The 19,835-nt window shown below is 39.4% G+C and overlaps 1 long non-coding RNA gene across 1 annotated transcript in view; it reads left to right on the forward strand.

The window, feature by feature from the left end:
- Nucleotides 1-19,835, forward strand: part of LOC128563616 (uncharacterized) — a 136,210-nt gene that overhangs the window by 72,220 nt on the left and 44,155 nt on the right. The window contains exons 4-5 of the long non-coding RNA XR_008373839.1: nt 2,292-2,417; nt 4,453-4,545. This is a non-coding gene — a long non-coding RNA (uncharacterized LOC128563616). The remainder of the gene's footprint in view (nt 1-2,291; nt 2,418-4,452; nt 4,546-19,835) is intronic.

The raw sequence follows: 19,835 nt of genomic DNA on the forward strand, positions 1-19,835 counted from the left end.
AGAATTTCAACTTGCATGTGTGTGTGGTTCTTCTTGGGAATGCAGCTGAAACTCTATACAAATCCTTCCAATCTGAGAATTTGTGTCTTTCTTCAGTTTAGGGCAGTGGTTCTCAATCTGTGGGTAGCATCCCACAGGAACTGTATTAAAGGGCTGCGGCATTAAGAAGGTTGAGAACCACTGGTTTAGGGATATTTTCCTCTACTCCTTATTAAATGATTGCCTTTCCTCTATTTGTTCCTTTTTATCTTTTAGCAACACCTATTATTTTTGTATATTAACTTTATTACTGATTTCTCTAGTTCTTCTCCCTGTCCCCCGGATTTAAAAAATTTATTTCTTGCATTTGTTCTTCCAGAGCATCTATTAGAGTCTTAATGATAACCACCTTCTTTAATTTACTGAATTTTCTACAGAGAAATCATACTTTTATGCAAGTAAATATTTTAAAACTGCTTTTAGAGCTCCTTAGCAACCTTATTTTCTATTCAGGTTTCTATTTTCTCTAGCAGTTCTGTTTGATGAGAACTCATTTTGAATATTCTACTTGATATTCTTCTCTCTGGTTGCTGGAACCTATTAAATGGAATGCTGATTTCCCCATCCACTCTTTAGGATTTGAGCCTGGTTATTAAAGTGTCCTTAATGGTGGGAATTTTACAGGAGATAAAAGGAAAAATGGATTTATAGTCCTGTGGGCCTATAGTGTAAAGGCAAGATGTCAGTATTCTGCCGAGATCCCTGCAAGAAACTCCTATGATCTCCCTCTACCGTTAGAAGGGAAGGTTAATTCCCCTGTTCCACCTCTCTTTGCTTTGGCAAACCTGTACATCTACATCTAAAGGTCCTGGCTACCAACTCTGTTGTTTACTGTTCAGCCCAAAGGGGAGGAATCTCACACCAGCTCTGTGCAAAGGGACTTTTTAGATGTCTCTTCCCCACAGGTCTCAGTTCCTACCTGATGCTGAAGAAGCAAGTAGTTCACTCTCAGAGTGCTGAGAATGGTGCTTCACTCAGGTCCCCATGTTCCTAGTGTTAGGTCTAGGCTAAAGTAGAAAAATACCAGTTAGCTCCTGATAAATTCTTGGGCTGCAATCCCTCAACAAAATGGAGTAAGTCCGGTTTACTCCCAAGATAGATGGGAAAGTACTCACTAACTTCTTGCTTGATTAACTCCTGGACCTGGGAAATGAACTGACTATCCCCCCAGCCTGACCTTTAAACAATGCCAGGTGGAGACAATACTGAGACAAAGATGTATAGAGCAAAAGTACTGAAACTAAAATGTATGGGAAAATATTAAAACAAGGAATGTATGATGTATGGCTAACTAACTGCAAAATTCTGCTTCTGTATGATGCTTACTTGCTGCCTCTCCCCACCCCCAAATGCCCCTGGACAGCCTGCGTGCTGACTAGGATGCAGACCAAGGCTTAAAAACCTACTCCTTAAGCACTCAGGGCTGCTCTCAGAAACCCCATGTTGGGACACTGAGGCAGTTGCCAGCTGGTTCTTCAATAAAAGAACTCTGCTGTAAATTTGGTTTGTTTGGCAGTGTGGTTTTTGTGGAACTCCTGGGCACTACATTAGAACCACGGTATATGCCTCTTATTGAAGGATTTTAAGCATAGGAGTGGCTTTTGAACACAATTATAGTGCTGAAGGCAGGGAGACCAGTTAGGAGTTTATTGCAGGATTCTGAAAGAGAAATTAAGGGGTTTGACTATGATGGTGGCACAGTAGAAGGAAAGGATATAAATTTAAGACTTATTGAAGAGATCAATTCTATAGAACCTATTGATTAATTTGAAGTGATAGGTAAGGGAAAAGCTGACATCAGTAATCAATATGCTATATTAATTGAACAGAATTCAGAAGACTGTCATTTCAAAATTATATATTAAGAGGATCTGCATAAACCTTGAGAAGAGGAATTATAAAAGTTTAAGCAAAACAGTTTATCTTCAATCTTAAAAAATTGCTGAATAAACTCAAAAGAAATAGCGTCTTATCTATTTGCAAAATATTTATATAGCTTCTAATCTGTGCTAGTCACTATGTTAGGAACTGGACATGTATCTGTAATAAGACCCTGTACCTGTCATCAAGAAGGCAATAAGTTGAGCTGAGATGCATATGGCTGGTCTACCCTGTCAAAAATGCTTGGCCATACAATTAGGAAGAGGAAGGACCCAAAACTTTTTATAAACGAATATTGTACTAGAACGGTGTAGGGAAGCCTCTTACATATTAATTTTGTGCTTTTTTTTCCTTTTGTTTATTGAGAGCAGCTCCAGCTACTTCACAGACAAGGAGGTACCACTATAGAATTTCTAACTGCACATTCTCTTGAAAAGGCAGATGACCTTGAAATCATTTAGAAGGGCAGGAGCAAAGCACCTGAGCATCATTTGAGGGTAAGTGACTAGGTCTAGTTCAGTAGGTGGCATGTTCTGGAACTGGTCTTGTTTAGCCTTCTTAGGGTCTGTTGAGACCTGAGCATTTGTGAACTGAGAGTTGCAGAATGTAGCCCAGTCCTGGCAGGGCATGAGAACCTGGTGACTGGGCATGACATGGTGATTGTCTTTCCTTGGAGTCTGGATGGGAAAGGGCTTCACTCTAGAACCTGTTGTGGCTGCAGTGGAGGTCTAGCCTCCCCACTGCCCTTCACACCAGGCCCTCTGGAAGAGCATAAATCTAGGCAGGACTCTCCTAGACCCTGAGTAGAACAACCGCTTGCCTCCAGACTCAGTTGCTGGGGCTCCTGATCTGCATCTTACCAATGAAGGGTGTGCAACACAATACAGTTCCTGTGAATTGTGTTGAAAGAAGTAATTGGCCCTTTCCTTGAGATGCCCAGGCCTATTGGACAGAAATTCCCTTCACTGAGGATGTGGGAAATGAAAGGGCTTCAATCCAAAGGGCAAGGGCCAGTTTGGCTGGGAGCCCTTACTCTGAATGTGCATTGATGACCTATCCAGAGCCATTTCTTGACTTGATAATTACATCCAGTCTCTAACACTCAGACACAACCTGCCAAGGCCAGATTACTTAGTTGCAAGTGACCCAAGGACACAGTCAGTGCCTCAAGGCAGGACTGAGCTACCCTGGATCCTGGCTGGCAGACCTCTTATACATGGTAGGGGTCTGAGAACTGTGGAATTGATTCTGGACCATTCATTGGTTCCCACTGGCACATCATGGTCTTGGGTATTTATGTTCTTGGGAGAGAAAATATATAGAGGGACCCCATGGTAACTCTTGAAAATGATGGTACAAATTTCTTATGTTCTAGGATTCTTTTAGACAACTGTTGTTAGTGCACATAAGAAAAGAAAGATCAAGGTTGTAGGATTGAGAACCCCACCCTGTCACATTATTGGAGAGGACTCTTAGTTATTATGGGGAATATTCTTCAGAATCCACCCACTGGTTCTGGGAAGATGTATCAATTTTCCATTTGTGAGTTGAGATTTTTAACTCACAGATAAATGGGCATGGAACAATCTGAAAACCAGCTGTGGATGCAGAGAAAAAAGAGAAATGGTGGTGATTTTACCAGAAACATGGGCAATCACTCCCCTGCCTACATGCCATAGTTATTTATTCCCACACCCTCCATCATGTCCTTTTAAGCTGTTCAAAGCTGAAGGTCACGCCTCAAACCCCATGATCGCATTAATGTACACAGCTATGGTTAAAAAAAAAAAAAAAAAAAAAGAGTATAAGAGACAGCATTCAGGGCAGTGAGAAAGATGGGCCAGGGAGGAACGAAGGGGCATCTCTACCTGAAAAACGGAAGGCCATTGCCATTGTCCTGGTGAGGATACAGCAAGACACCAGCAGTGGCTTTAGCAGGGGACCCAGAGACACTTCCCACCCATCTGGGAAGCCCTCACCTCCCTCACCTGTGATTTCTGTATACTACCTGGACAGTGGTGAATGTTGGCACAGCTGTGTTGATAGTGGGGATTTGGGGACATTTTCATTTTTCAAAACATAATCCTTGGAATTACGTTTTTATTCTACATTTTTATTTGGTAAATATCTTTCTATTCTTTTATAGATTATTTAGATAAATTATAGATTAAATGTTCACAAATCTAGTGTGCAAAACACCAGTTTATAGTAGTTATTCTACAGTGGAATATCCTAGGTTAGGTTCTTTGACCTGCTAAGAGTCTCAGTGAGTCTCCCAAAATGATAGAGAGCATGCAATTGTTTTTTATCCAAATTAATTTGACCACAAAATCCACCCCTCCCTGCCCCAACACACACCTTTTGTATTTGCTCAGGATGTCTTACAGGAAGAAAGGCTGCTCTAGATGTAGAGCAGGATGCTGGAGGAGGGCAAAGTCCCCAGGAGTGGATGCTTTTCTGTTTTGCCAGACTGCTTCTTCCACTATAAGCGCAAAGTGCCAATACTATTGCTGCCCTTCATCACTTTCTTAGGGATGACAAGGCCAACATCCTGAAGTGTCCTCACCACGTGGAGGAACATACCAGTTTTCTTCTCCCTTTGCAAGATGCTCATACCTATTCATGGTAAGGCTCTGCATTTTTGTAGTTGTTTTTCAAGCAGTTCTTTCAACATTACCTCATTTTAACCTATTGGGTAATTTATTTTTAGCCTCAAATCTAATTAAACCAAAGGTGTTAGGGGAATATGATCCTATATTTGTCTGTTTAACCCTTTCTTAGGGAAAATACTGAGTTTTCCCTAATCTGCATGCAATTGGTGCTCTATAACCATAGCCGATTAAGGAAGAAGGGACATAAAATTCATGTGACATGGTTGTGGTCCCACAGAGGTCACAAGATATTCTGGGGAAGACTAAAAGTTGGAGGGTAAAGATAACAAGAAAAAATGTGTTTCTCATTTTATATGTTCTCACAATAGTTTACACATGGGGCTGCAACTAGACCATGTTGGAAACAGAATAAGCAAAATAAAAGCTTGAAAAACAATCTCATTTTGTGGATTGAAACATTTTAGGGGAACTATTTGCTTTAAATTAATTCCAAGGCCCCACAATGAAATTTGGATCTTTTCTCCATTTTTCTGTGATGGGGGATGTAGGGACAGAGGGAAAATAGATATCGAAAGAGCTTTGAAGTATTTATATTGAACCAATTCTCTGTAGAAAGGCTGGGGGAGAGGAGTGTGAAAAAATTCACCATTTGGCCAATTTTCAAAATAGTTTTTCTTTTATCCTTTTCCCCTCTTTTCTCCCCCAGGTTCTTAATTCTAAGACAGGAATGATAAAGGGGCCCAGCTGGGCCTGCTCTTGGAACAAAATGCTAAAAGGGAGTGCTCAGAATCTTTTAAAGAACTCTGAGCAATTAGATGACATTTTAGTGGTTCAGGCAGTGAGGGGAGGGTGGGGGAAGCCCATCTGAGGGCTGTCAACTGAGGAGCAAAGCAGGTGCCATTGTGTGTAGGGCTGGGGGAGAGACACAGGGTGAATGACTGGTTATGTAGGCTCTGTATTAGGAGGACCAGGAAAACATTCTCTTTTCCCTTCCTTTGTTTTTTTTTTTTTTTGTTCTTCATTGCCCCCTTTCTTTTCCTTTCCATAAGACAAGGAGCACAATCCATAATTCTTTATTCAGATCCCAGTGGCAAGGTCTGTTTTGAAATTCAGAGTATTCCAAATCTTCAGTGACAGATGTAGCTAGATATCTATTTTTGTGTAAAATGCTTTCCCCCAGGTCTAAGAAACCACTCTTTTATTATCTGCAGTTTAATGCATGGATATTATCACTCAATGGGATAAGGTAGACTATGAATAACTTCACATTTGGCCCAGTCAGGCTTTGCCCTTGCAAAAACCCTTTGGATTTTGGCACCTAGGAAAAGGGCATGTGGGCTTTAAAAAAATTTCCATTGTTTATGCATAAACAGAATGTACCTTTTTTGTGCACTGTTTTATGAGTTTTGACAAATGTGTTCACTCAAAATTAAGGCACAGAACATTTCTAACATCCCTAAGATTTCCTTCCTGCCCTCTCACTCCAGGTCCAGGCCACTGACCTACTTTCTATCACTGTAGACTAAATGTGCTTTTTTCCCTAGAATTTTCCATAAATGAAATCATTGCATAATTCCTCTTCTTATGTCTGGTTTCTTTTGGTCAGCTTAATATTTCAAAGACTTATCCATTTTGGTGTATATCTCAACAGTTTGCTGCTTTTTATCACTGACTAGTATTTCATCATTGACATACCACAATCAGCTTATCCACTTAACTGCTGATGCACCTTTGCATTGTTTCTCTGTTTTGGCTGTTATGAATAAAGGTTCTACAAATATTTGTGTACAAATTTAAAAAGATTTTAGAGTAAGTAAACAAGGATAGACTTGCTTGATCTTATTGTAAGTGTGTACTTTGCTTTTGAAGACACTCTGAAGCTGTTTTTTAGTGGCTCTACCATTTCATAGTCTCACCATCAGCACGTGAGTGATTCAGTGTTTCACATGCCTGCCAGCACTTGGTATTGTCAGTCTTTAAATTTTAGCTGTTCCAGTGGCTCAATGGTGTCTTTATTGAGGATTTTGTTTGTATTTTCCTAATGACTAATGATGCTGAATATCTTTTCATGTGCTTTTTGCCATTTTTATATTTTACTTGGTATAGTAGCAGTCCCCAACATTTTTGAGCGTGGGGACTGGTTTCATGGAAGACAGTTTTTTTCATGGACCAGGTGTGGAAGGCCAGATTGTTTCAGGATGTTTCAAACACATTACATCTCTACCTCAGATCATCAGGCATTAGAGTCTCATAAGGAGCACAACTTATATCCTTCGAAGGTGCAGTTTACATACAGTAGGGTTTGTGCTCCTATGAGGACCTGATATTGCTGCTGATCTGACAGGAGGCAGAACTCGGGCAGTGATGCGAGTGATGGGGAGCAGCTATAAATACAGATGAAGCTTGGCTCACTTTTCTGCCCACCACTCATCTCCTGCTGTGTGGCTAGATTCTGAACAGGCTACAGAATTGTACCAGTCTGTGGCCAGGGGTTAGGGGATTGCAGTAGTATAGTATCTGTTCAAATATTTTTGCCCATTTTTTTATTGGTTTGTTTTTATTATAATTGAATAGGAAGAGTTTTGTATTTTAAAATACATTTTGGATACAAGTCCTTTGTAAGAGATATGTAGTATAACAGATATTTTCTTTTAGTCTGTGGCTTGCCTTTTCATTTCTTTCTTTCTTTTTTGAGACAGAGACTTACTCTGTTACCCTTAGTAGAGTGCCATGGTGTCATAGCTCACAGCAACCTCAAACTCTTGGGCTCAAGTGATCCTCTTGTCTCAGCCTCCCAAGTAGCTGGGACTACAGGTGTGCACCACGTGCCCGGCTAGACTTTTTCTACTTTTAGTAGAGACAAAGGTCTCATGCTTTCTCAAGCTGGTCTCAAACTCCTGAGCTCAAGCAATCCACCCATTTCAGCTTCCCAGAATGCCAGAATCACAGGTATGAACTACTGTGCCTGGCCATTTTCATTTTCTTAATAGGTATCTTATGAAAACTAGAAGTTTTAAATTTGGATTGAGCTCAAGTTTTCTTTTGAAGCTTGTGCTTTTTAGTGTGCAACTAAAGGATATTTGCTTACCACTTGTCATTTTGTTGTTGAATGTTGTCTGTTTATTGACAAGAAATGGTCATGGAGACAAAACAACTAGAAAATGATCTTAGAATATGAAGGCAACTAGTGTTTTTGAGCACCTGCTATGTTCTTGGCTCTATATTGAAAGTTTTCTCTTATGCCATTAATCTTTTTTTTTTGTTGTTATTAAATCATAGCTGTGTACATTAATGAAATTATGGGGTACAATATGCTGGTTTTATATACAATTTGAAATACTTTAATAAAACTGGTAACATAGTCTTCACCACATTTTGTTAGTTATTGTGTTAAGACGTTTATATTCTACACTCAGTAAATCTAACATGTACCCTTGTAAAAGGCACCATAGGTGTGGTCCCAACAATTACCTTCCCTCCACCTATCCTCTCCCCTTCCCTCCCCTCTTCTTCCTCTTTCCCTTCATCTTGGGCTATAGTTGGGTTATAGCATTCATGTGGAAGTGTGGGTGTTTATAAATTGGTTTCATAGTAGAGCTGAGTACATTGGATACTTTTTCTTCCATTCTTGAGATACTTTGCTAAGAAGAATATGTTCCAGCTCTATCCACGTAAACATAAAAGAGGTAAAGTTTCCATCTTTTTAAAAGGCTGAATAATATTCGCTGGTGTACATATACCACAATTTATTAATCCATTTATGGGTCATTGGGCACTTGGGCTTCTTCTACAACTTAGCAATTATGAATTGGGCTGCAATAAACGTTCTGGTGCAAATATCTTTGTTATGAAGTGACTTTTGATCTTCTGGATATATACCTAGTAGAGAAATTAAAGGATCGAATGGCAGGTCTATTTTTAGATCCCTAAATGATCTCAAAACATCTTTCCAAAAGGAACATATTAGTTTGCATTCCCACCAGCAGTGCAGAAGTGTTCCCTTTTCTCTACATCTACGCCACCATCTCTGGTTTGGGGATTTTGTGATGTGGGCTAATCTTACTAGAGTAAGATAATATCTCAAAGTGGTTTTGATTTGCATTTCTCTGCTGATTAGGATGATGAGCATTTTTTCATATGTCTGTAGGCCATGCACCTGTCTTCTTCAGAGAAGTTTCTATTCAAGTCCCTTGCCCACCCTGATATGGGATCACTTGTTCTTTTCTTGCTAATATGTTTGAGTTCTCTGTGGATTCTAATTATTAAACCTATGTTGGAGACATAACCTGCAAATATCTTCTCCCATTATGAGGGCTGTATGCTTGCTTTACTTACTGTGTTCTTGGCTGTGCAGAAGCTTTTTAGTTTGATCAGATCCCAGTAATGTATTTTTGGTGTTGCTTCATTGCCTAGGGAGTCCTCCTCATAAAATATTTGGCCAGGCCAATTTCTTCAAGAGTTTTCCCTGCACTTTCTTCTAGCATTTTTTTAGTTGTATGTCTTAAGTTTAAATCTTTAATTCAGTGAGAGTCTATCTTAGTTAATGGTGAAAGGTATGGGTCCAGTTTCAGTCTTCTACAGGTTGCCAGCCATTTCACCCAGCACCATTTGTTAAATAGGGAATCTTTTCCCCACTGAATGTTTTTGATTGGCTTATCGAAGATCAAATGATGGTAAGTAGCTAGGTTCATCTCTTGGTTCTTTATTCTGTTCCATACATCTACCTTTCTGTTTTTGTGCCAGTACTATGCTGTTTTGATCAGTATAGATTTATAGTATAGTCTGAGGTCTGGTAGTGTGATTCCTCCTGCTTTGTTTTTATTTCTGAGTAATGTCTTGGTTATTCAAGGTTTTTTCTGATTCCATATAACATTTGGGGTAGGTCTTTAAGGTATGACAGTGGAGCTTTAATAGGGATTGCATTAAAATTGTATATTGCTTTGGGTAGTATGGACATTTTAACAATGTTGATTCTTCCCAGCAATGAGCATAGTATGTTTTTCCATTTGTTGACATCATTAGCTATTTCTTTTCTCAGAGTTTCATAGTTCTCTTTATAGAGCCCTTTCACATCCTCTGTTAGGTAAACTCCCAAATATTTTATCCTCTTTGGCACTACTGTGAATGGAATAGAGTCCTTGACTGTTTTTTTCAGCTTGACTATTATTGGTACATATAAAGGCTACAGATTTGTGAGTATTGATTTTGTAACCTGAGATGCTGCTGTATTCCTTGATCACTTCTAAACATTTTATAGTTGAATCTCATGTTTTCCAGATACACAATTATATCAAGTGAAGAGTAAAAGTTTGATCTCCTTTGACCCTATATAAATACCCTTGATCGCCTTTTCTTGCCTGATTGAGATGGCTAAGACTTCCATTACAATGTTAAAAAGCAGTGGAGACAATGGGCAACCTTGCCTGGTTCCTGATTTGAGGGGAAATATTTTTGGTTTAACTCCATTCAATAGGATATTGGCTGTGGGTTTGCTGTAGATGGCCTCTATCAGTTTAAGAAATGTCCCTTCTATACCTATGTTCTTATGTGTTCTGATCATGAAAGGATGCTGGACATTATCAAAAGCTTTTTCTGCATCAATTGAGAGAATCATACGGTCTTTGTTTTTCATTTTGTTTATGTGTTGAATTATATTTATAGATTTACATATATTGAACCAGCCTTGAGACACTGGGATAAAACCTACTTGCTACCAGCCTTGAGACACTGGTATAGAACCTTCTTTATCTATATTTTGGAAAAAGTTAAGTAACATAGGTTCCAGTTCCTCTTTAAAGATTTAGTAGAATTCTTTTTTTTTTTTCTTGTAGACACAGAGTCTCACTTTATGGCCCTTAGTAGAGTGCTGTGGCCTCACACAGCTCACAGCAACCTCCAACTCCTGGGCTTAAGCGATTCTCTTGCCTCAGCCTCCTGAGTAGCTGTGACTACAGGCGCCGCCACAATGCCCGGCTATTTTTGGTTGCAGTTTGGCCAGGGCCGGGTTTGAACCTGCCACCCTCGGTATATGGGGCCGGCGCCTTACTGACTGAGCCACAGGTGCCGCCCCAAGATTTAGTAGAATTCTGGTGTGAAGCCATCTGATCCTGGACTTTTCTCTTTGGGGAGATTTCATACAGTTGATGCTATTTCAGAACTTGATATAGGCCTGTGCAACATTTCCACTTCATTCTGGCTAAGTCCAGGAAGGTGGCGTGCTTCCAAATATTAGTCTTTTTCCTTCATATTTTCATATTTTTGAGAATAAAGTTTCTTGTAATATTCATTAAGGGTTTTTTGAATTTTTGAGGAGTCTGCTGTTATTTCATCTTTGTCATTTCTGACTGATGAAATTAGAGATTTTACTCTTTTATTCCTGGTTAGGTTAGCTAAAAGTTTATCTATTTTATTGACCTTTTCAAAAACCCAACTTTTTGATTTGTTGATCTGTTGTATAATCCCTTTGTTTTCAATTTCACTTAATTCTGCTCTAATTTTGGTTGTTTCTTTTCTTCTGCTGGGTTTGTGATTGGAATGTTCTTCCTTTTTCAGTTGCTTGAGATGTCCCATTAAGTTGCTGACTTCTTCTTTTTCTGTTTTCTTGAGGAGGACTTGCAGTGCTATAAATTTCTGTCTTAGGACTGCCTTTGTAGTGTCCCAGAGGCTCTGGTAATTTGTGCCTTCATTATCGTTTTGTTCCCAAAATTTGGTAATTTCCTTCTTAATCTCATCTATGACCCAGCTATCATTCAGCATAAGGTTTTTTAGTTTCCATGTTTTTGTATGAGTATGGAGATTCCTGTTGCTACTGAGTTCAACCTTTGTTCCATGACGGTCTGAGAAGATGCAAGGAATAATTTCTATTCTTTTAAATTTGCTGAGGTTAGACTTGTGACCTAAGATGTGATCAATTTATTTATTTATTTAATCATAGCTATGTACATTAATGCAATCATGGGGTACAATGTGCCGGTTTATATACAATTTGAAATATTTTCATCAAAGTGGTTAATATAAACTTCATGGCATTTTCTTAGTTATTGTGTTAAGACATTTATATTCTACATTTAGTAAATTTCACATGTACCCTTGCAAGATGCACCATAGGTGTGGTCTCACCAATTACCCTCCCCCCGACCCATCCTCCCCTCCCATTCCTCCCCTCCCTCTCCCAGATGTGAGCAATTTTGAAGGATGTTCCATGGGCTGATGAGAAGAATGTGTATTCAGTTTTGTTAGGATAAAATGTTCTGTAGATGTCTGTTAAATCCGATTGTTGAATGGTTAAGTTTAAGTCTAATATTTATTTGCTTAGTTTCTTATTGGAGGATCTATCCAACACTGCCAAAGGGGTGTTAAAATCTCTGACTATTATGGTGCTGGAGGAAATCAAGTTGCTCATGTTAGAGTCTCCCTTATAAATTGAGGCACATTCTGGTTAGGTGCATAAATGTTAATAATTGCAATCTCACCATGTTGAGTGTTATTCTTAACAAATATGAAGTGACCATCCTTATCTGTCCTTATTTTTCTTTGTTTAAAGCCTATTGTATCTGTGGATAAAATTGTAACATCTGCTTTTTTCTGATTGCCATTTATCTGAATTATAGATGACCATCCCTTCACCCTGAGTATATATCTATCTTTTAAGGTAAGGTGAGATTTTTGTACACAGGAGATATCTGGCTTGAGTTTTGTATCCAGTCAGCTAACCTGTGCATCTTTAGAGGACAATTTAAGCCATTCACATTAATTGAGAGTATTGATAAGCCTGCTAGTATTTTGGGTACTGGGGAGTTTTTCAAAAGTCCAGTGGAAATTTTTAATACTTTCCCCACTGTGGAAATTGGAATTTGATCAAAAGTTTCTGAGTGAGTTTACCTTGGTGGTAGAGCATTGTGCTTGTCATTGTGAAGGATGGGTCTGAGAATATCCTGGAGAGCTGGTTTAGTTATGGCAAATTTCTTCAACATGTGACAGTCATTAGAGTATTTAATTTCTCCATCATAAATGAAATTCAATTTAGCTGGATACAGGATCCTGGGTTGAAAGTTATTCTGTTTTAAGAGGTTAAAAGTCAATGACCATCCTCTTTTAGCTTGAAAAGTTTCAGCAGAGAGATCTGCAGTCCTCCTAATATTCTTCCCCTTGTAGGTTATGATTTTCTTATGTCTGGCTGCTTTCAGAATTTTCTCCTTCATATTAACTTTGGTGAAGTTAATTAAAATGTGTCTGGGAGAAGCTTTATTTGGATTGAGTTATGCTGGGGTTCTGAAACTGTCTGCTATCTGAATTTCAGAATCTCTCACCATGTTTGGGAAGTTCTCCTCGATTATCTCTTAGAATAGAGCATCTGGGCCTTTCAAAGCAAAACTCGTCGCCTTCAGGAATTCCTATAAGGAGAATGTTAGTTTTTTTTTTTTTTTAATTATCCCACAGCTCTCTGAGAGAATGATCTGTTTTTGCTCTCCATTTCTCTTGCTCTTTGAGCATTTGGGAGCATTCAAAAGCTTTGTCTTCAATGTCAGACATCCTTTCTTCTGCCAGCTCCATTCTGTTACTGAGGGATTCTACTGTATTTCTCATATCTTGGAGGGCTGAAAATTCTTTTCTCAATGTGTCAAAATCTTTCGTGATTTTTGAATTCATTGAATTCTTGAGACAACTTTTGAATTATTCCTAGAATTTCTAATTCCAACTTTATTTCCATTCTGTTAATCTTATTTGCCATCTAAATTCTAAACTTGATTTCCGATATCTCAGCCATTTATTTATGAATGGGATCTTCTGGTGTGTCCACCTTGTCATTTGTTGGGGGAGTAAATCTACTCTGATTATTCTTGTTGTCAGAGGTTTTCTGCTGATTCTGCCCCATGATAATTTTTCACTGTTTAGCTAGATGAGCAGGTAAAGTGAAATTGGATTGGGGGCTCCTGGAGTACTGATTAACCAGCCCTTTGCCCAAGAGATGGGACTGGTGACTGAAGCTTTTCTCCTACAGCTTTGCAAAGGACCCAGAAAGTACTACATCCTGAGACACTGGGGACCTGCTTGGTGTGGTGGGGCTAGGTGGCTCTGTCTTGTCTTCAGCTGGTCTCTGTACAATCCTAGTGAATCAGTAACTCTGGGTTGAAGTTTCAGCTGTGGAGAAATAGAAGCAACTAAGAAACCCCACCCCCCATGGGCAACAACTGGAAGATGAAAATCAAACCTTCCCACAACAACACAACCAGGGTACCACCTTTGATGGTCCACAGGTGATTGAACCAGGTCAAGGCTTCCAAATCAATTGTCCCAGTCAGCCCCAAGTCTCAAGTGGGAGAGTTCAAAACATCTCCAGCAACTAGATTGCAGTGGTCTTCTGGCAGTTCAAGTGTGGCTTGCTCTGGTGCTCTGTGGTGTCAGAAGGGCCTGCCCAGCAAATGAGTTAATCTGGGGTAGTTGATGCCTCTTTCCCCATCTTGCACCTCTGTCATGCCCAGTCACTGGTAACCCCTCAGGGCTGTGGCCCAGGTTCTTCCAATGAGCAGATGCACCAGGGGTTTGCACCTGCCTGAGTCACAGGGAGATCTATGTCTCCTCAACCAGGCCACCACACTCTGCCACCAGCCAGCAGGGGGAGCTGAAGCCTGACTATCTCAGGTGTTTAATGGAAGCTGGGGAGTGTCACTCAGTTCCAGCCTCACCCCAGATTGATTTTGCTTCCACTTATATTCTCACAGAATTTGTGTTTCTGTTTCAGCTATATTCCACTGCAGGCCAGGCACCGTTTGAGTTCACAGAAACTGGGAATCAGCCCTGCCTTGTGCTGCTGCTGCTGTGCCAATTCTCACAGAGCTGGTGTCTCTGTCTCTGCTGCACTCTGTGTTGGGTGGGTGCATTAGAGCTCACAAAGGGCTCTCAGTTCCTGCCGCTCCCTGAGCTGATGCCTCTGCCATGCCTGCTCTTGTCCCAGCTATGCTCCACTGGGGGTCAGTTGCATCTTTGGCTCACAAAAGCAGCAATTCTGACTCATCCCTGCCCTGGGAGTATGCTGCCTCTGTGCACACATACTCTAGTCTCCACTGCACCCTGCCTGGGCAGGTACCGCCTCAGGCATAGCCTTTGTTCATGGGGCCTGCATTTCCATAGCTGCCACTGGAGTAGAGGCTCAGGTCCCTCTGGTTGCTAAGAGAGATGAGAAGTGTTTCTCCAAAATATCATCAGGGGTGTGAGCCCTATTGTTCCTGCCACTGCTAGTGCCACTGCTGTTCTGTGCCATGGCACAGTTTCTCTCTCTCCCATATTGATCCCTTGCACCACAGTCCCTGCTTTACACCCATGCTGTTGCTTTAGCACAGACTTGTAACAGCCCATGCCACGTCCGTATCTCTTGAGAGCCCAAGAGTCTAGATTCTGCAGGGGACAGGCTTCCAGACCTCTGGGTGGGAGTGGAGGAGAGTGCATAAGTTCAGTTTTATGCTTGGCATGAGGGTGCCCTGGCACACTAGTGGGTTCTCTCTGGGAAAGGAGATCCAGTTTTTAGTGTTTCTCTCCTGTGGAATAGGAAGATATCTGAACTCTGCTCACTTGTTTGTAGAAAGTACACTGCAAGCTGTTCTCATGGGGGAGGGGACTCCCATCTGCTTTGTGATGGGTTTTATACCTATTGTTAGTTTCCTTGGGGTTGCAGCTCACCTCAGCAGGGGTGATGTGCACTCTTAAGTCTTCTCTCTTGGCTCATCATCTTACTTGATAAACTTCTGTCCCTTAACTCTCTTTCTGGACGAGAGCCTCTGTGGAAAGCTGGCTCCGGTTGGCCATCTTGCCTCCTTCAGCATGCCATTCATCTTCATTGCAAACCTTTGGAGTTCTTAAAGGGTATATTATAGAAGTTAAAGTTAAATAACTTGGTCAAAGTTACATAGCTGCTCACTAGAGAAGATATTATTTGATATTAAGTCTCTCGAACAATAATAATAATAATTTCCATTATTGAATACTTAAGTAACATCATTCACACTATACTAACTGCTTAATGTTGAGTAAATTAAACTAATTATCACATTGATCCTATGAAACAAGTAACATCATTTTACAGAGAAGAAACCTGAAGCTCAGAGATGGCAAATACCCTGACCAATGCCACACAGCTCTTAGCCTTGACTTGCCCTGCTTTATTCCTGTCCCTTTTAGGATTCATATTTTAAGAGGGTATGTGTTGGGTTGCACATCTTTGATATGTAAGTGGTGACATTTCTAGGAAGCTTGGTTTTTATTCTCTTGGCCAGTAGGAAAAGTAGTATCTACAGGAGAAGATTTAAGAAAGGATGGTCATCATCTTATATTTTTTGTATCAATCTGCCAGTTCTAAGTACTTAGAGAGACTCCTTCCTACTAAATTGGTTTACAACTCAATTCCAAAGGGCCCCTGGTACTTGAAATGTGTTTGCACACATTTAACCAGATTTCCTTGAAAATGCAGCATCTTGGTTTTGATTCTTCATGCTGATTTTATAGCCTGAATCTAATGGTTTGAGTCCTAATTCTCTAAGGACCTCTTTTGGTTTGAATGGACAATCTCGTATCATCTATAGATGTTTGAGTTTTACAATAACTTTAAAAGAAGGTACTTAGAGCTACAAGTATAGCCTAGTGAAAACCTCATTTCATTTCTTCTGTTGGTATCATTTCTCACTTAGCTATATCTCTTATTTTCTCTTTCTGATTCCAGTATGTTTTATTATAAAGTCAGGCAGTAACTTTTTCTCTATATACTGTCACCTCCAACTTCACTACAGAAGTCTCTGGGTCTTATTCATTCTCATTCTCTCTCTCTCTCACATCTACACACACCATAACACATTCACATACATACTTAGGGTTAAAAATATTTTGCAAGATATTTTGCAAAAGGGTCTGGTGTGCTGTGATACTAGACCTTGAAGAGATAATTCTAGAAGTCACTCTTCTTTCTCATCTTACAGTAAAATAACTCTCAGTTGTCCTCTGAGAATAGGTGATGACTCAATCAAAAGATGGGTTACCTTCATGAAAAGTGTAAGATTTCTCACGAGGACAATGGGCCCAGAGTATTTGAAATCTGAACTGCTCAGGTCATAAGGTCACTAAATATTCTCTGAAGCAAATGATTTGGGACAGCCCAACTCTTTTAGCTCTAGCCTTTAAAAGTGATCTCTTCACTGGATTCCTTTTAAAGTGGAACTTAAAATATAACATTTCTACGTAAGAGAGTGTGCATGCATAGGCCTATACTCTTGTCATATTTCAGACTGGGAGGCCACCTCTCAGGCAATAGGAATGGGTGGCATGGCAAATGGCAGGGGCTCCAGATGCACCTCACTTTGAAAATTAACCCAGGTCAGCGGTCTCTAAAAGTGTGTGTACAAGGAGGCATGTATTGACATTTCAAGCAACACATGTGAGAAGGTAATTTTAAGGAAATCAGTTTCTGATCCTTACCTTTTCTCTATTTGTACTTATTTATTTTTAACACTCCCGGCGAACTCACCTGCATTTACATTTATGCCTCAGTAGAATCTTACTCTGGTGGATTTTCCCAGAGCATAAAAATGTCTGTGATCAAACAAAATAACAATTAGAAATATTGTTTTGGAGAAGCTTCCTTTAATGGTTAATAAAAATACCTCTAATTGGTGAATCTTTCTGTCTTGCTATGTTTTGTACATATTTCCATTTAAGGTGGAGCTGAATCTATCGGGATGCTCTGAACTCAGAATGTCCAAAATGGTGTCAGTTAGTAATTATGACTCTTTTAAAGTTATATTTAATCTTTTAAATGGAATGTTTTCTAGAACTACAAAATTTATTAAGATACATTCATAGATAAATGATTTCTTTTGGATTTGGCATATTAATGCATAATGTATCAAGAACCTGTTTTCTAAGTTATTTTAGGAATACGTGAGCAAGAGAGTTTGAAGACTGTGCCTGAATGGCCAATGCCCCTGTTCTGGGAGTGTGGTTGTGTCCTTGGTGGAAGTGACTCATTGTTGACTCATGCCATGCACTTGGATGTGAATGGTGATTTACTGACTATCTACCACGCATTTGTACATGGGGGAATAATTTCCTGAGTATCTACCATGTATTTGCATACAAACACTTCAAAATTCAAAAGAAATCATGTATAACTTTTATCCATGGGTATTAGCATATGTACCCTGAATAATATGGTAGTCTCAAAGAATATTCTGTTTAAAAGATTAAAAATACTTTTATTATGAAAGAGTGACTATTGCTAACCTATATTACATGTATTTTATTTTTTAAAATTTCAGATTGATAGGATAGTACAGATATTTATTTTACATTGTTTTCATTTATAAGGTAAAGTTCAACTTGTAGGTGAGCCCTTCGCCCAGGGGGCACACTGAGCACCCTCACATTGTGTACTTTAGGTGAGACTCCACCATTTGCCCTCCCTCCTACCCCACTCTGCTCCCTTCTCTCTTCTCACCATCACTAGACTATACTTGTGTTTTTGATGTGTGTAGTCATTTATATATTGATTTCATATTACTAGTACATTTTATACTTTTTTTCATTCTTGAGAAACTTTACTAAGAAGAATGTGTTTCAACTCTATCCAGGTAAACAGAAAAGATGTAAAGTCTCTATCTTTTCTTATGGCTGAGTAGTACTCTATGGTATACATTTGCCACAGTTTGTTAATCTATTCACAGGCTGGTGGGCACTTGGGTTGCTTCCACGTCTTGGCATTTGTGAATTGAGCTGCAGTAAACATTCTGGTGCAAATGTCCTTGTGGTAAAATGATTTTTGTTCTGGGTAGATATCTAGTAATGGGATTGCAGCATCAAATGGAAGGTCAACTTTTAGTTCTTTGAGAATTCTCCATACTTCTCTCCACAGAGGTTGTGTTAGTTTGCAATCCCACCAGCAATATGCTACATGTATTTATATGCTCTGAATTTGGAATGTCACACTGTAGCTCTACCCTAAAAAGAAATAGGTAGTAATATGATGTTTAGTTGTCATCAGTGACTTTAAAACACCTCTATGAATAACTCTTATATATCAAGTTTTTAATAAATTTTTTATTCTCTTTATGTTAAAAAAAATTAACAAAAAATACAAGCCAACCAACCTTGACTGACATCTTTTTCAAAATTCTTTGGAAGCTTTTATTTATGATATATCTTGATTTATTTATTGCTATTGAGAATATTCATTCTGATATGAAATCTTTTAATTACCTGTTACATTTGAGGAGCCTAAGTACCATGTAAATTGGAGAAGTGTAGAACATGGCTTAGAGACACGTAACCTTCATACATGTAATTTTTACCATGCAGCTGCATTTTTCCTCCAAGGGAGAAAAGTACTAGGAATAGAGCAAATTAGTGACCTAATTTCAGAACCCCCCCCAAACAACAAAAAAACAAAAACTGTGCATGAAAGATGAAAAGCAGAGAATATAACGAAAAACGAATATGAAAGTGGCCTGTGCGTATAATAATTTTAGAAATGTTAAAGTTCATTAGCTGGGGATTTCAGAACCTTCTAGTAACTATGAAAAAGAAATTTAAAAAGTTTTAGGAGAGAGGGGAGCAGCAGGCAGGCCAGACTTCCTGTGTGTGGTGAGTGACAGGTTGTGGACAGGCAAGTGAGAAACAAAGGACAGCTTAAGTCAATTTTACTTTCATCTTTTCTGTTTAGTAGAATGTTGTTTATTAGAAAACTTTTCAGAGTATATTGAAGCTCAGGTAGAATTCAGGACTTACATGTTCTTTATTAACTCAGGAATTCTGGCCAATGTCTCTCGGAATCCTACATAAACTAGAGAATAAAATTGCTGAACAACTTTTAGGGCTTTTCAAAGAAAGCAAATGAATCAGAAGAATTCTGATTTTTAAAAATTGGGCATGAAAGTGGGCTCATTAGTGCCATAAAATACAATAAATATTTGTTAAGTGTTTCCTGGGTTCCAGACACCATGCTGGGGGCTGGGGCTGTTCCAGGGAACCAATGGACACCGTTTTTACCTTCTTGGGGTATGCAGTCAGCAGGAGGTGCAGGTCAGAGCAATCAGAGCCCAGCGGATTGAGAAGGGAACTATATGCTGTCCGCTTTATTGGTCGGGTGCCCCTTCTAGACATGAGAACCATGGTTTGAAGTTCTAGACCACAACTAGAGTGAAGATTATCAAAGTACTGGTTTGGGAAAAAATGATGCACTAGGACTTACTATGACCTCACCCAGTCATCACATCAACACTATTTCTTTCCTTGACAGGGGATAATTTGAAGATCATTCATTCA

Source organism: Nycticebus coucang, chromosome 13, assembly GCF_027406575.1.
Source record: "Nycticebus coucang isolate mNycCou1 chromosome 13, mNycCou1.pri, whole genome shotgun sequence".
In the NCBI taxonomy this organism is placed as follows: domain Eukaryota; kingdom Metazoa; phylum Chordata; class Mammalia; order Primates; family Lorisidae; genus Nycticebus; species Nycticebus coucang.